The following is a 13,986-nucleotide window of genomic DNA, read 5'->3' on the forward strand; positions in this document are numbered from 1 at the left end:
TAACCTACAAAATTAGGATCGGCAGGAATAATAAAATTGATTGAACGTTATTTTTGGTATTTGTTTTTGGGGTGTTATGCCGTATTGTGCTAACTCCTGTGTAACTCCTAAAGATGTGTCACACATCTGCCCTGATAATGGACACTGTAACTTTGTTCGAAACGTTGTCTAAAGAAAGAGTTAGCGCAACAAGGAATCTTCGTCTTCTTTCTTATTGTCTCTTCTTATATTTCCTTGCCTCTTCCTGGTATATATTGTTTCATCTTGTCTATTTTTGTCTTGGTTCTTCGTTAATCTCCTTACATCTTAACGCCGCTTCTCGTCTCTTCTAGTCTGTTTTAGTATCTTCTTAGATCATGCTTCTTATTGCATCTTCTCGCCCCTTCTTTGTTCGTCATATCACTTCTTAAATGTTCTTACGCCTTACCGCCTCCTCTTATCTTTTCTGGTTTCTACTAATCTCTTCTTGCCTCTCCTTTACGTAAGTTCTTTTTTTTCTAACCACAGAAAATATTATAATCCCTAGAAGTGTGAACCAATTTGTAAGAAAACTCTTTTCGCTAGTTTACATGAGACATTTCGAGTCAAGGTTCTAGGCAGGCCAATGAATGTGAATAAATGTTCGAGAAAGAATTTGGAAACCTAAAATGTTTAATCAATTTCACTCGAAGTAAGGAAAACGTACCCAAGCACGCCTTCCACACATAATATGTGTATCGTCTAGGTGTTTATCCCACATATTTGGGAAGCGGGGTTGGGTACCAGCCATTGGTCACACCAAAGGGTTCGCTACGTTTTGTGATTTAGTAGGGGTGCCTGGTCTCTCCAATTGGTCTCTCGACCCATCGCCTTATGCCATACGTTCAAATGTTCATACGTTCGTCACTCCTGGACACACTGACCCGTAGATTATTACCCAACAATCATACCTTTTACCTTCCCAGAACTTTCTCTCCTTACTTTCATTAAAAAGACTATCCACACAGCATCCCCAAAAATGACATGGACCCCTAGGAAAATTATTTTCCTGTGTGGGGTCAATATAAAAATACATGTTTAAATATATATTTATATATACTTATACATAATTTTCAAAAAGTCATTTCGTTCACTTACGTCGTGCAACGCATTTATCAGTTTTTCTTCCGGAAAACGTAATAATATATTATTCAAAATCCCTAAATAACTATGTAATTTCCCAAAAAAAAAGCTTTTTTATAATTTGAAAACTGATAAATTTTACGGATGAGATATAAAAAAAAATTCACGCGAGGCAGCCCTGGGGGAGACTATATTCTGTTGAAGATTAGGTAGGTACTAGTCTTTAATTTCCTCCAAGGTTGGTCGCGATTTCCGAATTGAACTTTAAAATTACAGAAAAAAAAGTTTTTTTTACAATGAACCTAATTCAATCAAATGTTATTTGATTTTTACGTAAGGTCAAGAATAAAGAAGTAGTCGTAACTCGTAAGACGTTAAAAAAAACTTAAATAGGTATTCCGATCATAGATATAAAACAATATTTATTCTGAAAAAATCCCGTATTCATATTACTTGGCGGAAAAATAATGATAATGACTAGTGATCAGCATATTATACCTGGCGAAATTGTCAATACTTGGCTAAGTTCATCTGGGCTGAAAATGGAAATATGATGATGAGAAAAATCTCCATTCATTCAAATAACACAATCAGAAGATCTCTTCTGAATAAAGGACCACACAATCACAAAGCACCTATATAAACAACCACCGACCTTTCACCATGTCTGAAAAACTTTGTACATGAAAATGTATGTTAAATCCCAAATTAACTAGATAACCTTTTTTAAGATGTTAATTTCTAGGTACTAAATATGAATATTAGAAGTTAGAGGATACACTTCGATGAACTCTGTTGTACTTCTAAATAATTTAGATTTTTCTCCAAGCATAATTGTGTTAACTGAACCATAAATTTAATGTGTAATTCCATACAATTTACCAGAATATACCATAATTTCATCTCTCTGTAAGCATATGTAAGCGATAGAATCACAGTCTTCTGTATAATACTTTAAAAAAATATTGCGGCTGAATCTACTGATTTTATGTCAGCTAATGTAATAAAAGTAAATTTTTTGTCAAAACAACTATAAATATCTTCTAATAGCCATATCCCTTTCTTTACATAATTTTATATTTGTCGATGAACCAAAATCTATGGATTTATATGGATAGTACCAACCTAACCTAACCTAACTAGACCGTCCATTTCCTTCTCATTCAATCTCATCTCTGCACAATTCACATACTTACTTCTGACATTATCATTTTGCAGTTTTTCTATTTTGACTCTTGTTGGAGTACCGTTTTTGTTTTCACTTTAGAGCGCCAACCGCGAAAAAGGTTTACTCTCGACACTGCCAGAAAGTGGTCAGTTTCAACCTCAGCCCCTCTGAAAACTCTTTTGTCCTCGGTAACGGCTCTCAATCTAGAGTCAATTACTACAAAATCAATAATTGACCTCTCATTTCACCTTTCCCACGTATATTGGTGGATACCTTTATGATCGAAGAAAGTATTCGACACAAACAGGTTCCACTCTAAACATACTTCAAGTATTCTGTTCCCTTTGTCATTCGTTATTTTATCCACAAACATACCTAAGACCGACTCAAATCCGTGACGTCTAATTCCCACCCACCCATTAAAATCACCTGCCATTATAATCCTTTTGTTCATATTTTTTAGAGTCATTACATCATTCACCCCAGTCCAAAAATCATCTTTCACTTCGTCGCTTTCAAAATTGACAGGGGCAAAGCAAATAACAAGAAACACCCTTGTCAAACCGATTTTAAATCTGATCCACATTATTTTCGGACTTATACATTCATATTTCAACAAACATTCAATCATTCTGGGAGATAGTAGGACTGCAACACCCTGACATGCCCTCTCCGTATCTGGTCTCCCAGACCAAATGACGAGCCTATCATTATGCTGCATTGTACTGCTCCCTTTTTTCTACTCTCTGTTATACAAAGTACGTCCAAACATTTGCTCACCATTGTATCACACAGTTCATTCATCTTTCTTTCCATTCCTCCTCTAATATTCCATGTACCAATTCGACATTGATCACGTTCCGTCCTCCTCTATGCGTCACCGAAAGGTTGGCGATGTGATGGATAGCGAACCTCATCGACATATTTGTCGGCCATTCCCCTCCAAGGACTACTTAAACATCTTACTTTCACAAACTTAATGCATGTATTTCATTTAAAATAGCAGGTGTGATATGTGAAAGCAAATATAGGAAGGTTAAAAATAATAAGAAAAATACATAAGAAAATATATTAATTTAGGTGTAATTTAACCATATTTAATATGTGAAATATATAATAAGTGAATATTTAACACGGACATAACACATTTGAGGTTTCGCGAACTCTTGCTCCGTACTCTGTAGCAAAGTATATGTTAGACTACAGAAGTCAATTTATAGATGGCGCCACATCCGCTTGCAGTTCGTAAGTGTTAACTTCCAGCAGATTGGTTTATGCACCGAATTCCCTTTTCACAGCATACTTACCTGGCGTAGGGGACACCGTGATCAATAAGGTGGTACCCCCAGGGCGAGGCTGTTCCATTGCACTCCGGTTCGGCTGACCCTTGCGATTATCCCTAATGCGGATAACTCGGGCGCGTAATTTTTGGTAGTCGGGACTGCGTACGCGCTGTCCCGTCAAAAAATTTATCATATATTCTGGGTTCTGGTTTAGAGGTGGGAGGTGGGACGTGGCTCCTGTGAGATACCGATTTTATTTTTAATACTCCTGAACACCTGAGTATCTGGGGATGGAAAGTAATAAATACTCAGCCGCAGTACAGATTACAGAATTTTTTTGAGTAACGATTCCTCACAAATTTTCTACGTAAAATAGATTCCCCCAAAACTTAAATCCATCGTCCAGTGAAAAGTTATTCTCCACAATGTTTTTAAGACAAGATCTTTTATGCATAGCACAAAGGGTAACAATTTTTTAACAAGCAATAATTATTCGCCTGAAACACTCATCCACATTAACCAATTTTCAAATTTACTCAACCGAATTCCCTTTTCACAGCATACTTACCTGGCGTAGGGGACACCGTGATCAATAAGGCGGTACTCCCAGGGCGAGGCTGTTCCATTGCACTCCGGTTCGGCTGACCCTTGCGATTATCCCTAATGCGGATAACTCGGGCGCGTAATTTTTGGTCAAAAAATTTATCATATTTTCTGGGTTCTGGTTAAGAGGTGGGACGTGGCTCCTGTGAGATAGAGGTGAGTCGTACTAGCTTTACTTGATACTCGGAACAATTGGTACAAGTATGAATAAATACCTGTTCCCTAGTATTTCACTATTTCACTTGCTCATTACATGGGGAGGGGGGGGGGGTTGTTAGAGAATTTCTAAAAAATTATTTCCCCCAAAAAAATGTCATATATTTGAGATTCCCACAACGATTTTTCAAATCCTAGATTTTTTCAAATTGCTAGAGGATACCAATTTCTATGTATGAAGCAAAATAAAAGAATATAAGAGGCGGGAGGCCCCAAGAAGTTAAATTATTAAATGGCTGTCTTCCCATACAACGAAAGCGAATTTTCATTTTAAATAAATGAAAATTAGAACGTTAAAATTTAAATTTCCCAGATGCAGATTGCCTTTTATAGTAATTAAGGTGAAACAAATGGACGACACAGTGCTACTAATAAACATGGACGGAAATAAACAACATGGCCAACACAGATACATCAATGAACTAAAAGAAGTGGTTTGACATAAATTTACTACTTAACACTATGTTTAAAAAAAATATATTATATACAATTCTGCATAAAAAAACAAGGAAAACTAAAGAAAAATAAATTATAATCCACTCTAAGCAAATACACAACAACATAACTGCAATATCTCGTGTTTAGTGATAGAATGAGTAAGATTAAGAAAGGGACGCTTAGATGGTTTGGGCATGTAGAGCGAATGAGCGAAGATTGGAGTATAAGGAGGATATATGATGCAAATGCGAATGGTAGCAGAAGTCTGGGACGCCCGAGGAAGACATGGCACGATCAAGTGAATCAGATACTCGAGTCGGGCCATGTCAAGAGTCAGAATAATAGAAGAGTATGTATGAGACGATGTATGAATGTGAATGAGGCAAGAAGTGTGTGCCAAGACCGAGTTTTTTGGCGGTCCGTCCTCTCTGCCTACCCCTGCGGGGAAACGGCGTGATGGTTAGTTAGTTAGTGATAGAAAGCCAAACCGAAATAAAATACCTATACACTACAGTAGACAAATTAATGCATAAAATCGTCCACACACATTAACGTACTCAAAGACAGAGTGAGGAAACTAAGATACATCATAGATTCAAAAAAATAATAATTAAAAAATAATTCCACTTAAATCATATAGGTACGTATTCATCAGAACGTCTGTTTAAAGAATTTAAAGTCAGAAAACTAAATGCATTATTTTTATATCACGTAATTTTACAAATTTACAAAGAAAATAGTCTAAATAAAACTGCACCTTTAAAAATAATAGAAAACCCAGACAAACATCAACTCTCACAACTCGAAAAAGTAATTAAAAAACAGTGCAATTCAACTATAAATATCTTGGAGTAAAATTATTTTAATACATTACCAGAAAGTATTAGAAATAAAAATAAACATTTTAAATACCACCTTAAAAATACGCTGAAAATATAAACAGAATACTCATAGTAAAAATAACGAACATAATATTACACCCCCACATGCCAAGCTTTATTATGGTGGTGCATCTTAAGGTTAAACGCAACGCTCGTTGTATTCTACGTGTTCACAGATGGCGTTAATGAATTAATTTTGTTTAAATACGCTTTTGCAAGGTATTGCTTTACAGTATTAAGACAAATTATTTGTTTGCGCCCTCATATACGCAATATGAATATGAATAAATAGTTTTGTCCATATAAAAACTCAATTCTATCGAGAAAGGCATACAAATACAATATTGGATTGAATCATCGGTAAAATATTGTATTTGTGTGCCTTTCTCGAAAGAATTAAGTCTTTAAACGAACAAAACTATTGATTCATATTCATATTGCGTATATACGGGCGCAAACAAATGATTTGTCTTAATATTGTAAAGCAATACCTTGCAAAAGCGTATTTAAACAAAATTAATTAATTAACGCCATCTGTGAACACGTAGAATACAACGAGCGTTGCGTTTAACCTTAACAACAAAGATTTTAAATGCCAACAAAGAACACAGTGAAAATATTTTTTTATAAAGCCCTAATATTTTATTTCTAGATGGCGCCACTTTCGTTCGTAGTTCGCACAAGATAGCTTCTAACTTTCGAAAGCGAATTTTCATTTTATTTAAATGAAATTATTTTCCTCAGAGCCTCCCATGTGGAGCTAATGTAAAAAAATACCCTTGTGGTTGATAATAAACTAAACGTTACGTATTTTGTTATAGAAAAAATGTATATATTCATATTTTTGCCAAATGCATAAAATTTAAACTGAAGTCTTGTTTTACATAAATATATTCTACCTTGTAAAGAAAATGATTCCACGCCACGCAACACTGCGCAATGGAGCAATTTAAAAAAAAAAATATTGAGGATTATGAAAATAAAAAAATATTTTTGTTCTAGCACCAACAATGAAGTAAATATCACGCAGGTGCAGCGTGTTGTCTGGTCTGTGCTAGGCAAGTAATTGTAAAATAATACATTAGCCGTGCACTAATTATGTGCACTAGGTAGGAAGCGCCCGGCCGGACCTCCTCTCCGGCGATGCTTTTGTACGCTTGCTAAAACCTTTTTTAACTGGTGGACGCATACTGCCGGAATCTATTGACAATACCAATCGAGATCGCGCTGGATTTTAACAGTCAGTAATTCTCCAACTTTACGGATTTCTGATTCATGTAAGTCTTAGAGTAATAATATACTAGAGACCGCACTAATATTTGTACAAATCGTTGACATACTCGCAAAATAAAGCTCTCCCTTTCAACTCGGTTCCATTAACGTACAAAAAACAGAGACAAACAATTTCTGTTAAAAACATACTGTGTAAACGGTATGAAGCGACTTTTTAAAGCGCGCGAAGTTCACACCAGTGTGATCTGTCAAACGTTCGGTAGCTCTAAAGTGCAAACATATTGATATTTTTACGTTAATTGAGCGCAATTAAAAAAAAAAAACGCTATGGCTATATGTGCTTTGAATGGGTGCTTCAACCGAAGCTCGAAAGGAACAAAAAAAATCAGTTTTCACAGGTATTAATTAAAGAATTCATGTTTTTTACTGTATTCAATCTTTGATATCAAATATTTTATATTCTTAACTACAAAACCACAAGTAACTTCCACCATTATTTAAACAATCCTTGCACTATTTGTATCAATATAATAAACATCCGTTTTGTATGCGTTTTAATGCACTTTTAATATGTTTTACTAACAAGAAATCTTGGCTAAATTATAATAATGCAACTTACCTATTTTAGTCGGCATCTGAATGTATCTCTGTCTCTTTTTCTCTCATAATATGAACGCTAATTTGTTGGTAATGGACAGAGACGGAATAATTTTTGTCTTTGTTTTTTTTTTCGTTACAAAAAATTCAGGGCTGTGCTGAAATTGGTTTAGTATTAAATATTTAACTATTTACAGTTTTCCAAAGGATGAAAAAAGGCTAATGAAATGGATTCGTGCAACAAATAGGGAAAATTGGACTCCCAAATACCACAGTGCAATCTGTTCCGCACATTTTTTAAGTGAGCACTTAGACACAACGAAAACAAAGGTCCGTCTAACGGATTTCGCGGTGCCTCAATCTAATTTAAGAGTACCCTTGGTTACACAAAAGGTTTTTATTATATTTTTTTTCATCCGCTTTGACACCACCATAAAAAATATTTGGTAATGACTATTGACTAATAAACCACTAACTTACTATTAACTAATACAGAATAATATTTTCAGATTATACCAAACTAAAATGTGTCCTCCCCGCCTGTGTCAGAACAGGCGCTTACATTTAATGCAGGCAAAGATGTTGTAAGTATGTTAACACCATACAAAATTTGGTGCAAAATTCACTCCTTACTATCATTTTTTTATACAATGACTTATGACTAATAAACAACTTACTTACCACTAACTAAAAAATAATAATATTTTCAGATAACACCAAACTCAAATGTGTCTTCTCCACCTGTGACAGAACAGGCGCTTACATTTAATGCAGGCATAGATGTTGTAAGTATATTGTGTGTAATACAAATATAAATACAGCATGAAAATAAATAGAAAAAAAATTATTGATTTCATGTTTACAGATCATGGAGAATTCAGATAGCCTTGAACCCGTAACTCGCGCCCCCATACCTGAAACCCCACGAAAAATAATTTTAAGAAGAATTTTAGATCGGCGTAATACGCGAATTGTCAAATTAACAAAAAAAATCTTGACATTACAACAGTCGAAACGACAAATTATAGAGGACAAATTAAACAATATGTATACTTATGATGATGATGATGATGATGATATTCCTGAATTTATGTGTCCTGAATATTTATGCAATAATTATGTTAAAAACTGTGTAATTTATATCGCTGGATTTGTAGTCAGAAATTTAAATAAATAAAAATCTGAGAAATGTCTTGCAGCTCTTACAGGATTTAAGTCGTCTTTAGAAAATTCTTTAATTGCACAAATATTTTAACATCTTTCCAAAACAGTTTTTTGTTTTCGGATACATTCAGAAATATTCTATTTATTTGGATTTTTTTGCTAAACGGAAATATTTCGACTCTCTGAATAAATACTGTCGAGGCCTGAAGGGTTAAGTTAATGAACTGAAATTTATTTTATAATTTTATGCACATGATAATAACTTTCTAATTGTTCATATTTATAATGTAATATATTAAAATATATATACTAGAAATTGCATTTGATTATTTATGACTCACGACAAAATACCTAATTGTTTTAACTTTTGACAACCCTGCATCAGTTTGTAGACCATGTAATGATTTTAACCGTCTACACTAGCTTTTTAACGAATTAATATTTTGTTACGTTTGATTTTCAACTTCTCGCGGTTTATCAACCCTTCAATCTTAACGAATTAATATGTCACGTTGTGTAATTTTTTGTTTCGACAGTGATTAATTCATTGAAGGATCCTTTTAATTGGTTGTGGTAACTTTGGTTCTTTTTAGATGAGGCGTGTTACATTCTGTATGGTTTGAAAATAAGACAATGACCGACTACCCTGATTTTAACTACCTTTTCCTACCTTGTTTGCTCGCCCAAACGTTTCCGGTTGCTGCAGTCGATAATGTGCTAATATAATGAGACAATTAATTACAAGTACATGAAATTCGCTATAGACAATTCAATTCAAGATGCACAAAATTCTTAGTTAATGATTTGACTATGGATTGTTAGTTTTGTGAGTTATTTCTATGAGTAGGTATTTTCGGGAATAGCTAGAGACAAAACATGTGTTGCTTTCGATTGGTCTCCGTCCAAATCCCATCCATCAACGTGACCAGCTCGAGAGCAGCCAAGTTGATGGTCCAATCCAACACCTCCAGAAATTAATTGAATATCGCTCAGCGACAGATGAAATAATGACATGTTTTGCCTCCTGCCGGAGGGTGATGAAGGTGGGATGTGGGTCCTTGTTGGTAAATGATGATGTTGATGATGATGATGATTGAAGAAGATTCATCTTATACCATTAGGTATAAGGAGCTGCTCCGGTCCGGTGGCATGATAGCCTGGTGTCAGGAACCATTTGGGTCACGTGGGTAGCGCGAGGTTTAGGTCGCGTCAACCTCCCCCAAATCAATGATGAGTTAAGCTTCGCCAGTATGCCGAAAGTTAGGAGTCCACTCTACTAACCTCAAACATAAACATATACTGAAGTGGTTTGCATCAGCAACGTCGGGAGTTCGGGAGTCCCGTGAACACCCCTCTGGTTTACGCTCGTAAGGATAATGATGAATTCAGCTTCAGTTTGTTCGACTTCGCCTCTGCAGTCACGCTACTCCAAATAGCTCCTGGCTCCAGTCTATACAGCTTCTCGTTCCAGTAAAGGTAATGACACATATTTATCATATGTACAATACAGAACATACTTCAAGTCTTTCGTCCACACTCAAAATAGTCATTTCAATATTTAATTTGAATGAGGGCGTCCATCCGACATAACGAATGTTTCCGAGACGGGAGATTTTACCCCACTTCAAAGTCATGGTCATTCGCTTTATCGTTTGTTACCCTACGTTCGCTTCAAATATCAAAGAATGGTAGAAAATGATATCCTCGACTTCCGGCGCTAAGGATCAGGGATACTGGAATCATCAGGTCGTGAATCTGAAATCATCCGATCTCCGTCAGCTCAAACGGTTTCAGTCAGAGTCAATTTCCAACCTAATTCTGGATGACTTCTCCTCCTATAGTGGGGTAAGTACTTATTGAATTTGACAGGAAGGACGTCAGAAATCGCCGAAACAACTTCATATTCGTCACGATCCCTTCGTTCTGTCAGCGAGAAAATCCTCCCCATACGCCAGACAAGAATAGCATAGCCCTTATCCACTTTGTTCCTTCGTCTACCAGCTAACTCAAGTAGGAAAGCCCATTAGCAATCTTCGTTCCCTTCGATTTGAACTCCGTGAAAGCGTCCTCTCACCAGCTGAAAATACTCGAAACAGGGGTCCATTCAGGGTGACTATCTAAGGCTGGTCCGCCAACACCTTTGACAGAAACCGATGCTTTTACGGGAATAACTCAACCACACCTGAGCAGGGGAAAAGCCGGCGCTGCTCTACTGAAATAGACTTTATCTCGGTATCCAGGGTTATCGACTTTGCTAACACAAAAGTCCCTATTAGGCAAGCCAATCACAAATTTCGTTCTCTTCGCTTTTGTCGCTTTGATAAGATAGGACAGCCTACGGAAAATTCGTTCACTTCGTCCCCGCCAAACTTATGAAAAATGAAAATATCACTTGACAGAATAGGAATGCCAGACAGATGCATTCTCTCGGCGGCTAGCTTCAATCCGCTGCGTTATCCCGATTCAAAGATGAATGAAAATTATATGCTAACAGAGAAACCCCTGTAATAACTACAATAGACCGTAGCCTTCACAAAGTTCGTAAAACGGACTTGGAAGTAGGTATTAGTGGTACGTAGGTATACGCACGTGGCTCTAATAGTTGAAATAATGGTGCGCTCGCGGCACACGGGTAAGTGAGAATGATGTTTGAATAAGTTATATTTAATTAAATATATTTTATGAATTCCGTGAAGAATAAGCTGAATTCCCAAGGAAGATACGATAACTCATTGTCAAATAACAGGCATTGAAGCATATAATTAACCGTTCCATTCGTTACCACTCCGCCTATAGGTATCTGATTGTTTCGACTAATAACCGTTCGCCGAATTATAAAAACATCGCATAATTACAATGGTTTATATTTTATAAATTTTGACGCTAAATATAACTACTGGAGAATTATTAAATCATTTTAAATTGCAGAAAAATTGTCTAACTCATAACCCAAAATAATGCGCATTGTTCGATAATCTACAGTTAAACTAACCAAGTCCCAGGCGGCCTTAACACAATAGGTGATTTATGGCCCCTCTTGCTAACAGGGTCCGACCTCAATTCTTCTGCTGAAGAATTTTAACATAATTACCTATAGTATTCAGGTTAAATACTCTTACTTCAAAATACAATTGAATTATTTGGTTAACATAAAGGAAAATAAGGGTTAGTAATTAGATTATAATAGACTTACCGATACATCTTAGTGTCAACAATCCAAATAATTATAAGAAACAACCACACACACATGCAGTAAAATACTCATGTTGTTAGAAAAATCACTCCTTCTACACTAAATGACTTTAGCCGTGTTCGCGTCCCGACGATTAATTCTTGTTGACGCGCTTCCTAGTTTTTACTGACTCGACTATCTTAAAACGCTGACCGATCCTGATTATTCCCGACCGTCTCCCAGACCTTGAAACTCTGACCCCCTTGACTCTATTTGATCGTCTCTCAACGCTTTCAAACTGACTATCTTGAACCGCTTTTTTCACCCTCGACCGCCCCTTAGCTCTCACCAATCTAGACTATCAAAAACTGATTATCCGCCCGCGCTCCTTAACCACGACTATCGACTTCCTTCTCCCGTTCTTTCACGCTGACTATCCGCCCGCGCTCCTTAACCACGACTATTCCCTCGCGCTCCTGAATCTAGACAATCTTCCCCCGCTTTTCCACGCTGACTGATCTTGATTATTCCTGACCGTCTCCCAACGCTTTCAAATCCAGACCCCCTTCCCAAACCAACCCCCAAATCGCCATATGCGATTTCTAATTTATGTCTCCTGAATTCTCGAAATTTCGTGTATCCAAGGACAGAAACGCACTAAAAGACCCCATCAATTATGAGCTCTAGAACCCGTCACATTAATTTAAATCGTTTCAAAACCAATAAATTGTTACTTCTCAAGTAAACTGTCCAATTCTTTGTTCAAAGGATGAAACTTGCCCCTTCCAGTCTAGTGGCGTGTTGGCCCACCAGCATTTTAGCTCGGCTTACAATTATCAACACGGTCTAGGATGTATTAAATAATTATGATGTAATAGTTTTATTTTTAAATCTTCTTGCGAGATTTTAATTTAATTAGGCAAATTCCAAATTCGTCCTGTTAAAATGTTATTTACCTCGCTATTCATAATTATAATTCGTCTAAATCCTCAGAAAATTAAGTAACTATATTTAACGGCGTATTTCATACTTAGAAAGTCACTTAGTAGCATTGCTCAACCTAGTTGAATTGTTTCTTATTGATCTTGTTAGGGTTTTTTTTTCTATCCGCCCCAAACTAAATTCGTCGCTACTCCACTGAATAAAATCTAAGAATTCAAACCACCCCGGAGGTCTCTGACGATACAGTGCATGTTCCTATTTTTTTCTCTAGTACCATAATAAATCTAAGCACTTGTTTTAAAATCAGTTGTCCAACATCTGGTAATTCCCTATGTCGTGAGACCAACTGAAAATTTCTTTCCCACCATAATAAATCAATAATAAAAAAAATTATCCCAGGGCGAGTCCATCACAACCATATGCTCTTTGGTCATCTTTGGTCCAAAACCACTTACAACATTTCGCATAGTACGGTCTCTTGTATATTATTACTCTATGATGTAAGTACACAGTTTGTTTTTATTGCTGTATTTAATTTTTTTGTAGATATATTTGTAAAAATATCTTAAAGGGGAATTATTAACACAGAATATATAATAATAATAACATAGCATTTATATAGCGCAGTCCAGTGTCATTTCACTTCAAGTGCGCTTTACTATACAAACTTAAAAACGGTAATTTAGTATTGGTGGACATGTTCTTAAAATTATTCCTACAAGGTGCCTTACCCAATACAGATCTAATATTATAACACTACCGTTATATAACTTTACCGTTTTTAAGTTTGTCATAGAAAAACGCATCTGAAGTGAAATTACACTAAACTGCGCTATATAAATGCCATGTTATTATTATAACTAAATACACTGTTTATACAAAGTGATGACAAAACTTAGAATAACAATAACCGCAGGACAGGACAAAACAAGAACATTAAAACTAAAACACAATATAAAACAGGATACAGTTTGTGCTCAGAAATAAGAATCTTCTGAGCAGACAATTAAAGAAGGTACAATATGGAGGCAACCGAAACCAAAAATATATTAAAAATGTTTAATTATCTCCTAGAATTTGAAACAACTCTTCAAATCCTTGTGTTTTGTGGGTAAGAATATTTCATCAAAAGGAAACTGCATGTAAACCCGTAAAACGGGTACCTAACACATTCTTCCACTTGTCACT

At 35.8% G+C, this 13,986-nt stretch overlaps 2 non-coding genes across 2 annotated transcripts; both read left to right on the forward strand.

Annotated features, from left to right (window-relative positions):
* The first annotated feature begins 3,568 nt into the window (after window positions 1–3,568).
* On the forward strand, window positions 3,569–3,730 carry LOC149409129 (U1 spliceosomal RNA). Its single transcript, XR_016305260.1, has one exon. It is a non-coding gene; the product is annotated as a U1 spliceosomal RNA (small nuclear RNA).
* Window positions 3,731–4,112: 382 nt separating this feature from the next.
* LOC149409130 (U1 spliceosomal RNA) lies at window positions 4,113–4,267 on the forward strand. Its single transcript, XR_016305261.1, has one exon. It is a non-coding gene; the product is annotated as a U1 spliceosomal RNA (small nuclear RNA).
* The last annotated feature ends 9,719 nt before the right edge of the window (window positions 4,268–13,986 follow it).

The sequence above is a fragment of the Hesperophylax consimilis genome, unplaced genomic scaffold (assembly GCF_061612785.1).
Source record: "Hesperophylax consimilis isolate HC1 unplaced genomic scaffold, BYU_Hcon_1.0 scaffold_35, whole genome shotgun sequence".
Classification (NCBI taxonomy): Eukaryota; Metazoa; Arthropoda; class Insecta; order Trichoptera; family Limnephilidae; genus Hesperophylax; species Hesperophylax consimilis.